Source organism: Ochotona princeps, chromosome 18 (genome assembly GCF_030435755.1).
Source record: "Ochotona princeps isolate mOchPri1 chromosome 18, mOchPri1.hap1, whole genome shotgun sequence".
NCBI lineage: Eukaryota > Metazoa > Chordata > Mammalia > Lagomorpha > Ochotonidae > Ochotona > Ochotona princeps.
Window position 1 is genome coordinate 19109191 of NC_080849.1, and position 14286 is coordinate 19123476.

Consider the following 14286-nt stretch of genomic DNA (forward strand, 5'->3'; position numbering starts at 1 on the left):
CAGCTCCTGGCTTCAGATCAGCTCAGCTCTGGCCATTGCGGCCACTTGGGGAATTAACCAGTGAATGGGAGATCTTTCTCTCTGTCTCTCCTTCTCTCTATAAATCTACCTTTCCAATACAAATAAATAAAATTTTAAAAATTACTCTCTAGGGGCCTGGTGTAGTAGCCTAGCAGCTAAAGTCCTCGCCTTGAATGCACCAGGATCCCATATGGGCGCCGGTTCTAATCCCAGTGCCCCCGCTTCCCATCCAGTTTCCTGCTTGTGGCCTGGGAAAGTAGTTGAGGACAGCTCAAAGCTTTGGGACCCTGCAACTGCGTGGGAGACCCGGAAGAGGTTCCAGGCTCATTTCTTTGGATTGAATCAGCTGCAGCCATCATGGCTGCTTGGAGAGAAGATCTTTGTCTCTCTTTCTCTCCATATATCTGACTTTCCAATAAAAATTAATTATAAAACTTTTTTTAATAGTTACTATCCAGGATGGAAATAAGATTCTGAAGCATAGCAAACAGATAGATAAAACATAACCTTGGGCCCGGCGGCGTGGCCTAGCAGCTAAAGTCCTCGCCTTGAAAGCACCGGGGTCCCATATGGGCGCCGGTTCTAATCCCGGCAGCTCCACTTCTCATCCAGCTTCCTGCTTGTGGCCTGGGAAAGCAGTTGAGGACGGCCTGTTGCGGCTCACTTGGGGAGTGAATCATCGGACGGAAGATCTTCCTCTCTGTCTCTCCTCCTCTCTGTATATCTGGCTGTAATAAAATGAATAAATCTTTAAAAAATAAATAACCTGGCTCTTAACTCTATACACCTTGAAGTTCTGCGGAGAGCCACGCCTCTGAGGACCGAAGGAAGCCTGAAGGTTAGCAAGCAAGGAAAAGCCCTGCTTTTCAACCAGTGTTTCCCCAGAGCCAGTCTCTTTCTTCATGAACTTGGTTTCCCATTGATGGCCCACAGAGACAGACTATTTCTTAAAACTGTGAACAGCAGAGCAATGAAAGAAAACGGGAGAGAAAAGAAAGGCAAGAAAGGAAGAGACCACGAAAAAGATTGCTAGAGAGATTGGCCAAAAAGAATGCAGAATTAAAGGAATAACAGGAACATTGCATTTGTACATGTGTATTAGAAATAAGAGCTTGCACAGGGGTGTAAGCAACAGAAATAAAAGAATAGCATCGACTTAAACATACGGATGGACAGCTGGCTCCCTGACCCCTCAGAGGCCGAGCACAAGTCTCAGGTGGTTTCACCTGCGCTTCCCACAGGCTGAGTATTAATCAAGGTTCCCGCAGACCTTCTTCCCTCATCTTTGATGAATCGGCTCAAAAATTCAAGGAAACCCTTGCATCAGCCTGTTTGCTACAAAGTATGCACAAGAGTTGCCCAGAGTGGAGGCAGAAGGGGCGAGTGCCGAACTTGGAACGTCTGTACCTTCTCCAGGCAGTCCCGGAACCTGCAAGGGTTCAAGTACATGAAGTTCTCTAAACCCTGTCCTGTGCTGAGTTTTCTTTTCATCTTATTTGAAATGCATAGTTAGAAATCTTTCATCTGCTGGTTCACTTTCCAGATTCTTGCAACCAGGGCTGGGTCAGATGGAAGCCAGCACCTAGGAACTCAATCTCCCCCAGGAGGCAGGAGCCCCAAGTGCTGAGTCCTCATCTGTTGCCTCCAAGCTGAATTGCAAGTGGAACTGGGATTCAGACCAGACTTCAGGATGGGTCTGTTAAGATTCCTCAGTACCCTGTGTTTGTGGGAAGAGGAAAGGATCTCTTTGGAAGGGGGAGGAGGTCTTCGGACTGAGTTTTTCAGAGAATTTCTTTATGGCCTGCTAAAGGCAAGCGAGCAGTAGAGTTTCCATGACCCACTTTAGGGAAAAGAACATCTGATGTCTATGGAGACTGTTATAAACCAGGAATCATGCACAAAACAAACAAACAGCAGTGACTGTATTTGTATTATATTATCCTGTGTTGAAACAAGCCCCCAGAGTGATGGAATTAGGACATGGGGCCTCCGGGAAGTAATTAGTACCTATGAAAGGAACCCGAGGTCTCTGCTCTGCTCTGTGCAAGCCTGTTCTGCCATAGAGAGCCCCCATGAACCAGGAAGCAGGTCCATCACCAGGCTCTGGGCATCCCAGCCTCCAGAGCTGTGAGATGTAAAGTTCTTTTGCTTACAAGCCACCCAATATGGTTTCCCATTAGACATGCCTGAACCGATGAAAACAGCCAAGTTTCCGGTGAGTGCATCCACCATTCAAGGCCTCCCTTGTCCTCCCCCATCCCTACCCATGAGGTGGAGGTTCCACTCAAGACTTGGCAGAACAAGCCTACTAGGATCCCCATTTGCCCTCATTCCAGAGGGCAGAGTATCCATGCCAGGGGTGGCTAGCTAAGAAGGCAAGAGCTGACCGCTCCATCCAGCACCCAGAGCAGTGGTTCAGAGGTGTTTTCCAGGTGGAAAGGAAAATTTAGGAACAGAGAAAAGTGCTGATTTGGAAAAGTATGTTCTAGAAAACAATGGAGATTTGAATGTGTAGCAAATAAAGGGATGTGGGTAGCTCCTTTAAATTCATCAGAACAAGTGAAACCGTGGCGCCCGCTGGTATACTGGATAAATGCAGGAGATAGCTGAGTGATGCCTTCTGGGGTCGAAGCTAACTTCAACGACTGTCCTCAAAACAACCCCTGCCTGCAAAAAGATGTATTGATTTATTTCAAAAGCAGAGTTACAGAGGAGGGTATAGACAGAGAATCTTCCATCCTCTGGTTCACTCCCTAAAAGGCCACAATGGCCAGACCTGAAGCCAGGAGCTTCTTTCAGTTCAACCAAGTGAGTGCAGTGGCCCAAACACATGGGCCATCTTCTGCAGTTTTCCTAGGCATGTTAGCAGGGAGCTGGATCAGAAGTGGAGCAGCCAGGAGTCGAACTGGGATGTTACCATTACAGGTGACGGCTTAACTTGTTATGTCAACCCTGCCAGGCCCCTAGCTATTTTTTTTCTTCATGTATATGATTCTTTAAAAGTTGCATGACATAATGTTCACTAACAGTAACTACAATTATTTCTGAGTAGTGGAATGTAGTATGGCATGTTTATTTTTGACTTTGCATTTTAATGCATTCCTTAAATTTTTCTGTGTAAGCATCTAGGATTTTAATGACAAAATAAAGCAGTATGTGTTTTACTTAACAAGACATGCTGGATTAGAAACAAATATGCCAACTAGGTTAATAGTGGTCACATACATTATTGCTATTACAGGAAATTTTTTCACATATTTTCAAAACACACATACCTTGGTCAGCTCAGACTGCATTAACAAAATACCATAGGCTGGGATCTTGTTTCCTAATAGTTGGGGGAGCAATTGATTTGGTTCCGGAAAGGGCCAACTTCCTGATTTGCAGGTGACTGCCTTCTCAGTGTGTCCTCATATGGCAGAAGATAGCTACATCTTCTCCTTCAGTCATGTTGGAGGGTAGGACTGCCACACGCAAATTCGGGGGATACATCATTCAGTCCACTGCATGTACGAAGATGAAATCCCAACCTCTTAGGTCTCCAGCCACAAGGATCTTGCACTTACAGGTGACAGACAGGAAGTGTGTAGAGAATGAGAGAGTTAGATGAAGGGCCCAGCTTTCTGGAGGGGAAGCAGGGGAGACACCAAGACACGTACCACAGAGACTACTCATCCGTGCTTCCACAGCAGTGAGAAAATCTGTCCTCTTTCTAATTCACAGACTCAGACACTCCCTGCCGCCTAGACAGTCCCGCCTCACAGTCACAGGGTGTGCCCAAAGCCTGTGCTTCAGGAGTCAGACTGCACTGGAAATTGGAGCACTGGCTTCTATTTAAAGAAAAGGAAGGAGAGATGTACTATTATAGCACCTTGGAGTATACAATTGCTCCAGGTTTTTTTTTTCTTTCAAGTAATTAACTCACACAATGGAAAAAGAGCAAGCACACTTTATTCTTCAAGTTCCTGGCAAGAAACAGATGGAAAACTCAAATTGGATCATTGGGGTAGAATTCATTTTTAAAGAAAGGCTCACTTAAGATGTGTGGGCAGGGGGCCAGCACTGCAGCTTGGCGAGTAAACCACCTCTTGTGATGCTGGCATCCTGTATGGGCCCCAAGCTCAAGTCTTGGCTGCTCCACTTCTGATCCAGCTCCCTACTAATGCACCTAGGAAAGCAGCAGAGGAAGGCCCAAGCACTTTGTGCCCCTGTACCCATGTGGGACACCAGGATGGAGTTCTAAACTTCAACCTGGCCCAGCCCTAGTTATTGTGGCCATTTGGGAGAATGAACCAGCCAATGGAAGATGTCTCTGTTTCTGTCTCTGTCTCTCTCTCTCTTTAACTCTGCCTTTCAAATAAATAAGTCTTAAGAATTTCAAAATAAGATATGTAGACAGAGTTCACAGAAGGTAACGTAGGATTCTTCAGCTTCTTGGGTCTTGTACCCTCAGGGAGCAGGCTTACTTCCAAGCACAAAGACTAAAGGTTAGGTCCTGAGGAAAGAACTGTCTGTCCACTTTGTGGCAGCGATCATCCAACAGGCAGTGTGACCTTTGCAGGAGGCGCACACATCAGGACAGAAACATCTGCCTCCATTCTGCTCCCATTTCTGTTGGCGTGTCACTGATAACTCCCACCCCCCACCGGCTGACCCAACCTCAAGCAGTTCATAAAGGTCAGGGCAGTAGTGCCAGTGGCCCTGAGCACCCACTGCTGTCCTGAGAGTGGATCAAACACTACAGAGCGTGTGTCCTGAGGGGCCCAAGACAGCACAGACACTGAGTTTATCCCATTCACATGCTGACATACTCTGTGACTACGATAACATATTTTTCAGAATAGGCACCAACACTGCACATGCACAAATATGTAAATATTTGAAAATAAACACTATCCCAAGTTACATAACTATGTCTTGCTTGATGGACAGGAATCCTACGGCATTGTCAGCACTTTGAAGGATGTTGCTATCTTGGTATGTACAAAGTGAACAGTTCTCTGGTTTTTGATACAGAAAAGGATAAGCCTTGTCAAATCTGCCAGCATCAGTTGATTGTGGAAGCTGCTGCCTTCCAGAACTCCCCTAAGGAGCCCCAGAACCCCCACGGGCTCGGATTCCCATGTATGTCTTTTCCTCCTACCTAGTTTTGGTCTGTGTATCCTGCTGCCAAACCACGTGCTTCACTTCAGCCTCGGCTCTAAGCTGGGTACCAGGCTGCTCCCTTCTGCTCTGTCCACCCACATAGGGCATTTGACTTCCTGCCTTCCTGGCTGCACATCGGGATCCAGGCCTCCGTACCACTCACTGCGCTCCACCAGGCTGCCCGGCCCACCTGAGCCGGACTCACTGCCAGCCACAGAGGCTTTCAAATGGGCAACCTTTTTGTTTTTATCAGTCGACTTGCCCCATTGCTGGTTATAGAACTGGAGTAGCATTCTGATTCAGCTCACACGCTCGACACCCAGCAGTGAGCTCAGTGGTCAGGGCAGGTCACAGGGTGCCCTTTGTGAAATGCTAAAATGAAGCCTGGACCCTTCACATGGAACACACACAAGCCCTGGCTCCCTCGGCAGCTCCCAGAGACTCCCTATTGGGAGTAGATCTCAGTATGGCAGCTGCCGGTAGGATTGCACTAGTGACTTGGGGGACCACCCCCCACTGAGGCACAGGCCAAAGTCCCAGTCTCCTGGAGCGCTAGTCTGACACCCATGCTGACATCTCTGTCTATTTTTTGTCTCAACAATTTCCTTAAATTTTCTTGATTTCAGCAACCCAATGCCCTCTAACCAAAAGTCCTCTTGGATCCCTTCTCGAGTTAGGCTTCCCTGAACGTTTTCTTGTGATTTAATTCCTGATCAGAAACTTTTAAAACTCCTTAGATAGTTGTAACGTACATCAGTGTTGAAAACCACTGAGGGAGAGGAAAGAGAGAGGGGCGGGGACAGGGAGAGAGGATTTCCAGGTACTTCCGTGATGTTGCCTGGGCGCCTAACAGAATCCTAAAGAACTTCCATTCGTATGTGGAAGTCCTATCCCCAGCCCCTCTGAGCGGGACCTTATTTGGACATAGGATCTTTACAGGGACGTAAGGTAAACCGAGACCAGTGGGTGGATGCACCCTCATCCACTGGGTGATGCTCTTTATGAACAGGAGGTCTGGTCAGTCCTGGAGGACAGAGTGATCTAACCCCTGGGGAGGGCGGGGAGCAGAGTGTAGGAGGACGCTGCACTGTCCTCTACATCCACTCGTGTTACCTGTCAGCTAAGGCTGAGGATGCATGTGCACGTGGAGGGGACGGTGGGAGGACCAGGGGCTCCAAACAAGAGCTGCTGTTCAGTACTTTCTGCAACATTAACTTCATCAGTACGTAGTTCCCAGAGAGTGAGGCTTGGAGGGAAGAGGCCAAATTCCCGAATGGCGCCACACAAAGGGAAGCTGTCGTGAAATGGAACACCTTCCCCGCGTCTGGGCTCAGTACAGCTTTGATCAAACCAAACTTACCTAGAATATTATGCTCCTCAAACTTGGCAAATAGAAAAAAAAAAAAGAAAGAAAGAAAGAAAGAAAAAGGGAGCTAAAAAGAGAAACCTGAAAGCAAAGAAGAAAAAGGAAAAAAAAAGCAAGAAAAAATTTTTTTAAAAAATTGGGGCCTGGCGCAGTAGCCTAGTGGCTAAAGTCCTTGCCTTGCAAGCACTGGAATCTCATATAGGTGCCAGTTCTAATCCCAGTGGCCCCACTTCCCATCCAGCTCCCTGCTTGTGGCCTGGGAAAGCAGTTGAGGATGGCCCAAGGCTTTGGGACCCTGCACCTGCACATGGGAGACCTGGAAGAGGCTCCTGGTTTCTGGTGTCAGATCAGAATGCAGCTTAGGCCTTTGTGGCCACTTGGGGAGTGAATCAACAGATGGAAGATCTTCCTCTCTGACCTTCCTCCTCTCTGTATACTTGACCTTCCAATAGAATAAATAAATAAATAAATAAATAAATAAATAAATAAATAAATAAATAAATAAATAAATAATATTTTAAAAGAAAAAACTTGGCATAACAGATTTTTGGTTATAAGGGGATGTTGATTAGAGTGCTGTTTTGCCATGTGGCCACAAGAGGGCAGGGTAGTGCCATTTTTCTTCCACTGGACACTGGCAGAGCAGGGAAGCTGTGGGCACAGCTTGGCATCTGGCCATCTTCGCTCTTTCCCTTTTGAGCTCTCTTTTAATGTGACTGTATTGGCTCAGCTCCGGCCATTGTGTCCATTTCGGGAGTGAACCAACAGACAGAAGATCTGTCTCTCATTCTCTTTAATCCTGCCTTTAAAGATATATTTATTTTATTATTGGAAAGGCGGATTTACAAAGAGAAAGATCTTCCATCCACTAGTTCACATTCCAAGTGATTGCAATGGCCGGGGTTAAGCCAGTCTGAAGCCAGGAGCCTCTTCCAGGTCTCCCACGTGCGTGCAGTGTCCCAAGGCTCTGGGCCGTCCTCCACTGCCTTCCCAGGCCACAAGCAGGGAGCTGAGTAGGAAGTATAGTAGCCAGGACCTAAACTGGTGACCATATGGGATCCCGGGTGTGCAAGATGAGGAATTAGCCACTGAATTACCATGCCGGGCCCATACATAAATATTCTTATTAAAAAGACTGCGTATCCTATGTGGCTTTCGATATATGCAAATGTATAGAAACATGAAGGAGCTGAGTGCATTGGTGGACAAGGAAGCTTATCAGAAGCCAGGAACACCAACCAGCAGACCAAGTCCCGGTGCTATCTCTCTTTCCTGCCTCCCTCTGGTTAAAGATAACAAGAAAACAGCCTCAATGCTATCTTTTCTTCTTGCTTTGCTTGAGTTACAAATAATGGATTAAAGCATACCAAAACTCCGTGTTAATGTCTTCTTCCTTTTTTATTCTTAGTTAATATAAGAAACTGCTAGCATCACATAGGATAAGGATTAAAGAGAGCTTTGTAAGACACCTGATACCTGGGTTCTTTGGGGGTGTAAAAGGCTGTGTATTCTGAGATGGCCACAGTGTAAATTAATAAAATCATTTCTCTGTTAAGTGTCTTCTTGTTCTTTGTTTGATCAATCGTGACAAAACAGGGGGCTGTGTGGGATCCAGGAGTGACTGCTTGTGGATAAAACAGCTTCTTTGGGGAATAGAAATGTCCTGAATTGGGTTCTGACAATGGCTGCACATTTGTGACTATGCCTAACATAATTTCACTGAATGACCACTTTGAGTGAATTTTACAGTTATATCTAAGCAAAGTTTTTCTAATGGGTTAAATAAAATGCATTGCTGGTGGAACTGTCCCAGCTTCTTTGGCAAAAATCTGCCTTTAAATGTTAAATAGGTGTTTACCAGGTGATCCTGCCATCCATCTAGACATTTGCTCAAGAAAAATGAAAATTTGGTTTCATGTACACATAAACTGTAAGTGGATATTTACATCAGCTCTATTCATAGCCACCAAAACCCAGACACAACCTGTCTGTGAGTCAATGTAGACACAGAATGTTATACAGCTATAGAAAGAAATATGTCTCCCCACCTGAACAAAGGAGCTGAGAATTTCTACATCGACACAGATTACAGAAGCATCCATCTGCCTGATAGGGTCCTGTACAGCAGATGCCTCGTATCTGATGCTTTGGAAGAAGCAAACTTCAGGAAACAGCCGTTCTCAGGGGCTAGGGAGGCGGAGAGAGGACCTAGGGTGGGGAAGCACAAGAGAATTCTGGCGGCCGGTGCTAAAATGGAGCTGTGTCATAAAGGGAGTGGATTGTAGGTAGGTCTATTAAACCGAAACTTCCATTAAGGCCTGGCCATCAAGGATGCGAATTTCTGTAACTACTGCATCAGCATCAAATCCAGGCTGACCTACCTCTCTCATTCCGGATGCAGGGACTAGTCACCCTGACACCGTCTCTCCGGCTCTCTCCTACTCCCGGCTCGTCCATATGGTCTATCCAGATAGCTCCAAGGAGTAGATAAGACACAACCGACTGGGCTTGCCTCCCTAACCGCCACGCCCACATTGGATTGCCTGCGAGACCACCTCCTGATCACAGAAAACGTGGTGCCCCACAACTCACCAAACAGGACTCCCCAGGGGACACCCATATCATACATATCCTGAAACCACCTCCCCAAAGCAAAAGTGTCTGATGGAGGACCTCACTCCTCTGGCCTTCAGCTGGATTCCATGAACCCAACCTCTGTTAACAATTCAAGCTCTGGCTCGTGGCTGAGCCGCAACCAAGTGCTCTGGGTTTTGTTCCATGGTTTCCCAGAGGTCACCAGCGACCACCTTGAGAGCATTCCTCTTCCCGCCTGGGACAGGACCCAGTCTGTGAGGGGCCCGGAGACTTGCACTCTGCCCCCCACAACACGTGACAGGACGCAATGTGGAGTCCTTCAGCCACGCGGATTTCCCGGAGAGGGTGAAGGGCTCCGCGCTCCAGGACTCAGCCGGATCGGGACTTTCCACGTGGGGTCAACTTCTGAGGGCTTCTCGGCGGCAAGCCTAGCTTTCCACATCTCCATGGACTTCCGTTGGGCCACTCCTGCAGTAACTTGAACTTGCGTGAAGTAACTTCCAGGCGTCACGGGCTGTGGCGAGGCTTGCGCGCAGACGCAGCGCCGGAAACTCGGCTGGCCTTGGCGTCCTCGGTTGCCACGGCGACACCGCAGCCTTCTGGCTGGGCGTGGACGCCCTCCAGGCAGTCCCGCCTACGTGCCCAGGTAACCCATGGCAACCAGAACGCTGCTTCGGTTTCGGGATGTGATGGTGTGGCGACTGCTGCCAAAGCCCCCGGAAAATGTAGATAACTCAGGCTTGTGGAGTAGGAACAGGAGATAGAAGGGCTTCACGTTTCCTTCGTAAACATGGAGCCTGGTGAGGATAAAGGTGAGGTGGGAGGACAGGGAAAGGGACGGTGTTTAGGGACCTGGTTGATGGTCCCTAGAGGCGTGTCTGGCCAACCCCATTGGACCAGCAATCCGAGTTAACATCACTTGTTCCTGGATCCGAAGACTGAATTCTGTGAACATAGTAGCATTCCCCAAATTGATTGGGCAGAACTCTACAAGGCTACATTAATCAAAACATGATATGCAATGTTAATATTAGGACAGATATAAATTAATAGGATAGAATTGAGAGTGTAAACATGAACCCCCATATTTATACTCAACTGATTTTCAACAAGATGCCAAAACAATTCACTGGGGAAATGTTCGTCGGTAAATGTTGCTGGGATGACTGGATACCCCACATGCTTAGGCCTGAAGTTGAATTTGTACCACATCATATAGAAAATTCATTGAACTCAAAATGGATCCTTTGACTCTAATGGCCCAAAGGCCTACATGTTACATCTTAAGCTATAAAAATCAGATGAAAATGGGTTTGAAACTTGTGACCTTGGGGCAGACAATGGTCTCTTAGACATGACACCCAAAGCGCAAATGATCAAAGCTGGAACTCATCAAAATGGAAACCTTTGTGCTTGGACCAGCACCACCAACCAAGTGAAGACAGCCCAAAGAACTGGAGAAGATACAAATCACAAAACCCATCGTGAATGTGGGTCTACAATTTATATAAAACACTCATAAGTAGCAATTAAGAGCAAGTTTAAAAGGCACTTTTCTGAAAGGAGGACACGTGAAAATAAAGAAGAAAGGATGCTGGCCATCATTAGCCTTCAGAGTAAATCAAAGTAGAGCCAAGGGCCCAGTGCGTGGCCTAGCGGCTAAAGTCCTCACCTTGCAAGTGCCAGCATCCCATATGGGTGCCAGTTCTAATCCCGGCAGCCCCGCTTCCCATCCAGCTCCCTGCTTGTGACATGAGAAAGCAGTCGAGGATGGCCCAAAGCCTTGGGACCCTGCACCTGCATGGGAGACCTAGAAGAAGAACTGGGCTCCTGGCTTCGGATCAACTCAGCTCCAGCCGTTGCGGTCACTTGGGGAATCATCAGATGGAAGATCTTCTTCTCCGTTTCTCCTCCTCTCTGTATATCTGATTTTCCAACAGAAATAAATCTTTAAAAAAAAACTTCTAAAAGATTTTTTAAAAAAGTGAAATATTAAAAAAAAAAAGAAGAGCAGAGTCGTACTGAGATACCCGCCATTCACATAACTAAACCGAAACACAAGTAACAAATAGCAATGATGTGAGGCTGTGACGACCAGAATGTAAGGAGGGAGGGACAGGTGCTTTGGGAAGGCGTCTGGCACTGTCTTCAAATGGCCTCACAGGGCTGCCATATGGCCCAGCAATTGCATTCCTACTCACAGAGAGAAATGAAAATGTGTGTACACAACAACTAGTCCAAGGTGTTCTGTAGGAGAGCATTTGGGAACCTCACCAGTGTAAAACTAACCAGCTGTAATCTTGTGAGAAAGCTCTAAGAACTCAAGGCAAAGTCCTGATGCAGTTTGAACGGGAAACCATGGGCGCAGGAACTCCCTAATCCTCAAGCTTTGATAACAAATCCAAGGGAGGTGAGTCTTCTTGCCTATTCTGTTTAATTGTTAGCAGCCTGCTGGAAGAACACATTGTCTGCTGATGGATGCCCTCGTATGCTAGCACATAAACCATGTCCTATTTCAGAACATCCTCCCTTATGCCTGCGTGACCCTGTCTTCAAGTCTTTCGCTGTTAACAAACTTCAGCTTTGATCATCAGTCAGAAGTCCGTGTGTGTGTAGCGGCTCCGTTCACCAAGTAACTCGGTGGTTATGTGGAAACAACTTCCATGTGCATCAACAGATGAACTGATAAACAAAATGTTGTAGGTCCAAATAGTGGAATATTGTTCAGCTGTTAAAAGGAATGCAACAGCATGGATGAATCTTTAAAATGTTGTACTAAGTAAAACCAGTTGGCTTTTAAAAGCACATTCATATGAAACATCAGAATACTCCAATCCGTAGAAACAAAGTAGATTACCGGTTACTTAGGGATAAGAAGTTATGCATGATACTTAGGTGGTGCAGAGCTGTTTGTGGGGGGAGTGATTCAAAAGTTCTGAAAATGATGGATGGCTAACTCTGAATGAAAGCACTGAGATGCACACTTTTAATGGGTGAGTGTATAGGATTTGGATTATAAAGGTTTTTTTTTAAAATACTCAATGTCTTCCACTAGGGCTTGGAAAGATTTCAAATAAATGCACAAAGACAGACTGGTAAAAGAAAATAGGGTTTGAAAGAAGGAACATATTAAAAAAAAATGGGCCAGTGCCATGGCATAGCACACTAAGCCTCTGCCTATGGAGCCGGCATCCCATATGAGCACTGGTTTGAGTCCCAGCTGATCCATATCCCATCCAGCTCCCTGATTACAGTCTGGGAAAGCAGTGGAGGATGGTCCAAGTCTTTGCATCATCTGCACCATCTGGGAGACCTGGAAGAAGCTACTGGCTTCTGGCTTCAGGTGGGCTCAGTTCCAGTCATTGCAGCCATTTGGGGGAGTAAACTAACAGATGGAAGAGCTCTCTTTCTCTCTGTCTCTCCTCTCTCTCTGATTCCACCTTTCAAATAAAAATAAATCTTTTTAAAAGGAGAGAAAGCAGTAATTGAATATGCTAGATGAAAAAGGTTAATGAGGGCTTGTTTTCCCCTATCCAGCATGTGCCATGGGTCAGACTTATACTATTATCTCATACCTGGATAATTGTCATTGGGATATTGGAGACTTTTATTCTCCCAGACACAACATAGCTGTCTGTTTGCCACAGGTAACATGCCTGACAAAGGAGCCTGGGACAGCAGCTCATCTAGGGTGTGAATGGTGGTGTCAGGCTTAGGGGCAATTGAGGGGACAAGAGGCTTTTCAATTCAGGCAAAGGGTTTTATTAGTCAGCAGAGTCTGATGGACTGCTCCATGGTGAGAGACGGCCGGGACCACTTCCATGGCAGGGGACAGAGAGCAGGCGTGGGAAATGGCCAGTCCAGGGAATGTGGCCCTGGGCTTTCACACATCTTAGGCATGGGGGATGGGAAAAGGCGGCTGCTCCTAGGTTTGCGAGTGCATGTGATGCGTAGCACGGGGTATTCATCTTGGCGGTGTTGGCCTTCTGCACAGAGACAAGGTCAGGGTGATTTGGCATTCTAAACGTTCCTGGATGGTGGTGTCAGCTTGACTTCAGCAGGGAGGTGGAGTCACTTCTGCTCTGCCAACCTAACATGTGAGTGGTTAACCGGCCGTGTGGTCACGGTTTCCTGCTGATCTGTGTGATTTCTGAGACGTTCTGAGGCTTCCTGATTGGGTTATCACTGAACTGGCAGAACTGCCATGCAGAGCTGCTGCTGGGGGCCCAGCCATGGAAAAGGTGGGTACCTCCAAAGACTGGAATGTTGTACCCCACATCAAGACAACATCAACGCTCAGTCCAGGCATTTCTAGTTTGTTGTTTTTTTCAAAGCAAGCCAAACAAGTCATTCAAAACCTCCTTTAACCTCTTAACAGAGGTCATAAGCATAGAGCACCGGGGGTGGGGGGAGGACCCCAGAGTGGAGCAGGCAGACAGGAGGAGGCTTATATCCCAACCCTGAAGACTCCCAGATCCTCACCAAGGACTATCAGTACGAGCACCGAGGACTACATCCCAACTGCCAAGGAGACCACTGGGAATTGGAGTGCCTTCGAAGGCCAAGAACTCTGAGGTCACCCACCCCCATTTGGATCTACCACATGGGATGGAAGAAGCCCAAATCCTGCCTTGTAGGATCCAAGGTCATCGGAATGACAACCAGGATCCCTGAGTGGTCCGCAGAAACAGAACAGTAAACTTCCTTCGGGACTAGGGAGAGGAGCTTTCTCTGGTCCTTGCCTGGTTCCAACCTTGGGTCCCCACCCTCTCTGGCAATGACCATCAGGATCGCTCCAGAAACCCCTCAAAACAAACAAACAAACAAAAAAACTAGAATAGATAGACAGAGAACAACAAGAAAAGCTTAGAATCAGACAGGAAACGGTCAGCGGGGATCCACTTACAACTCACTGGGTGGGACACAAAGATTAGTTATTCCTCACTGGGGTATTGAAGATTTCTCTGCACACCCCTCCTAAAACTGCTCACCTAAACTGTCGACATATGTCTTGTTAGAGTTATAGAGTTAGACTACTCAAAAAACAGCCAGGTGCAGCAAAATCATGCTTCAATGCTATAAACTGCTAAATATTAAAATTAAAATAGACATGAGACAGCTGAATAGTAATCTATAGCCATTTTAAGGTGTATAGAACC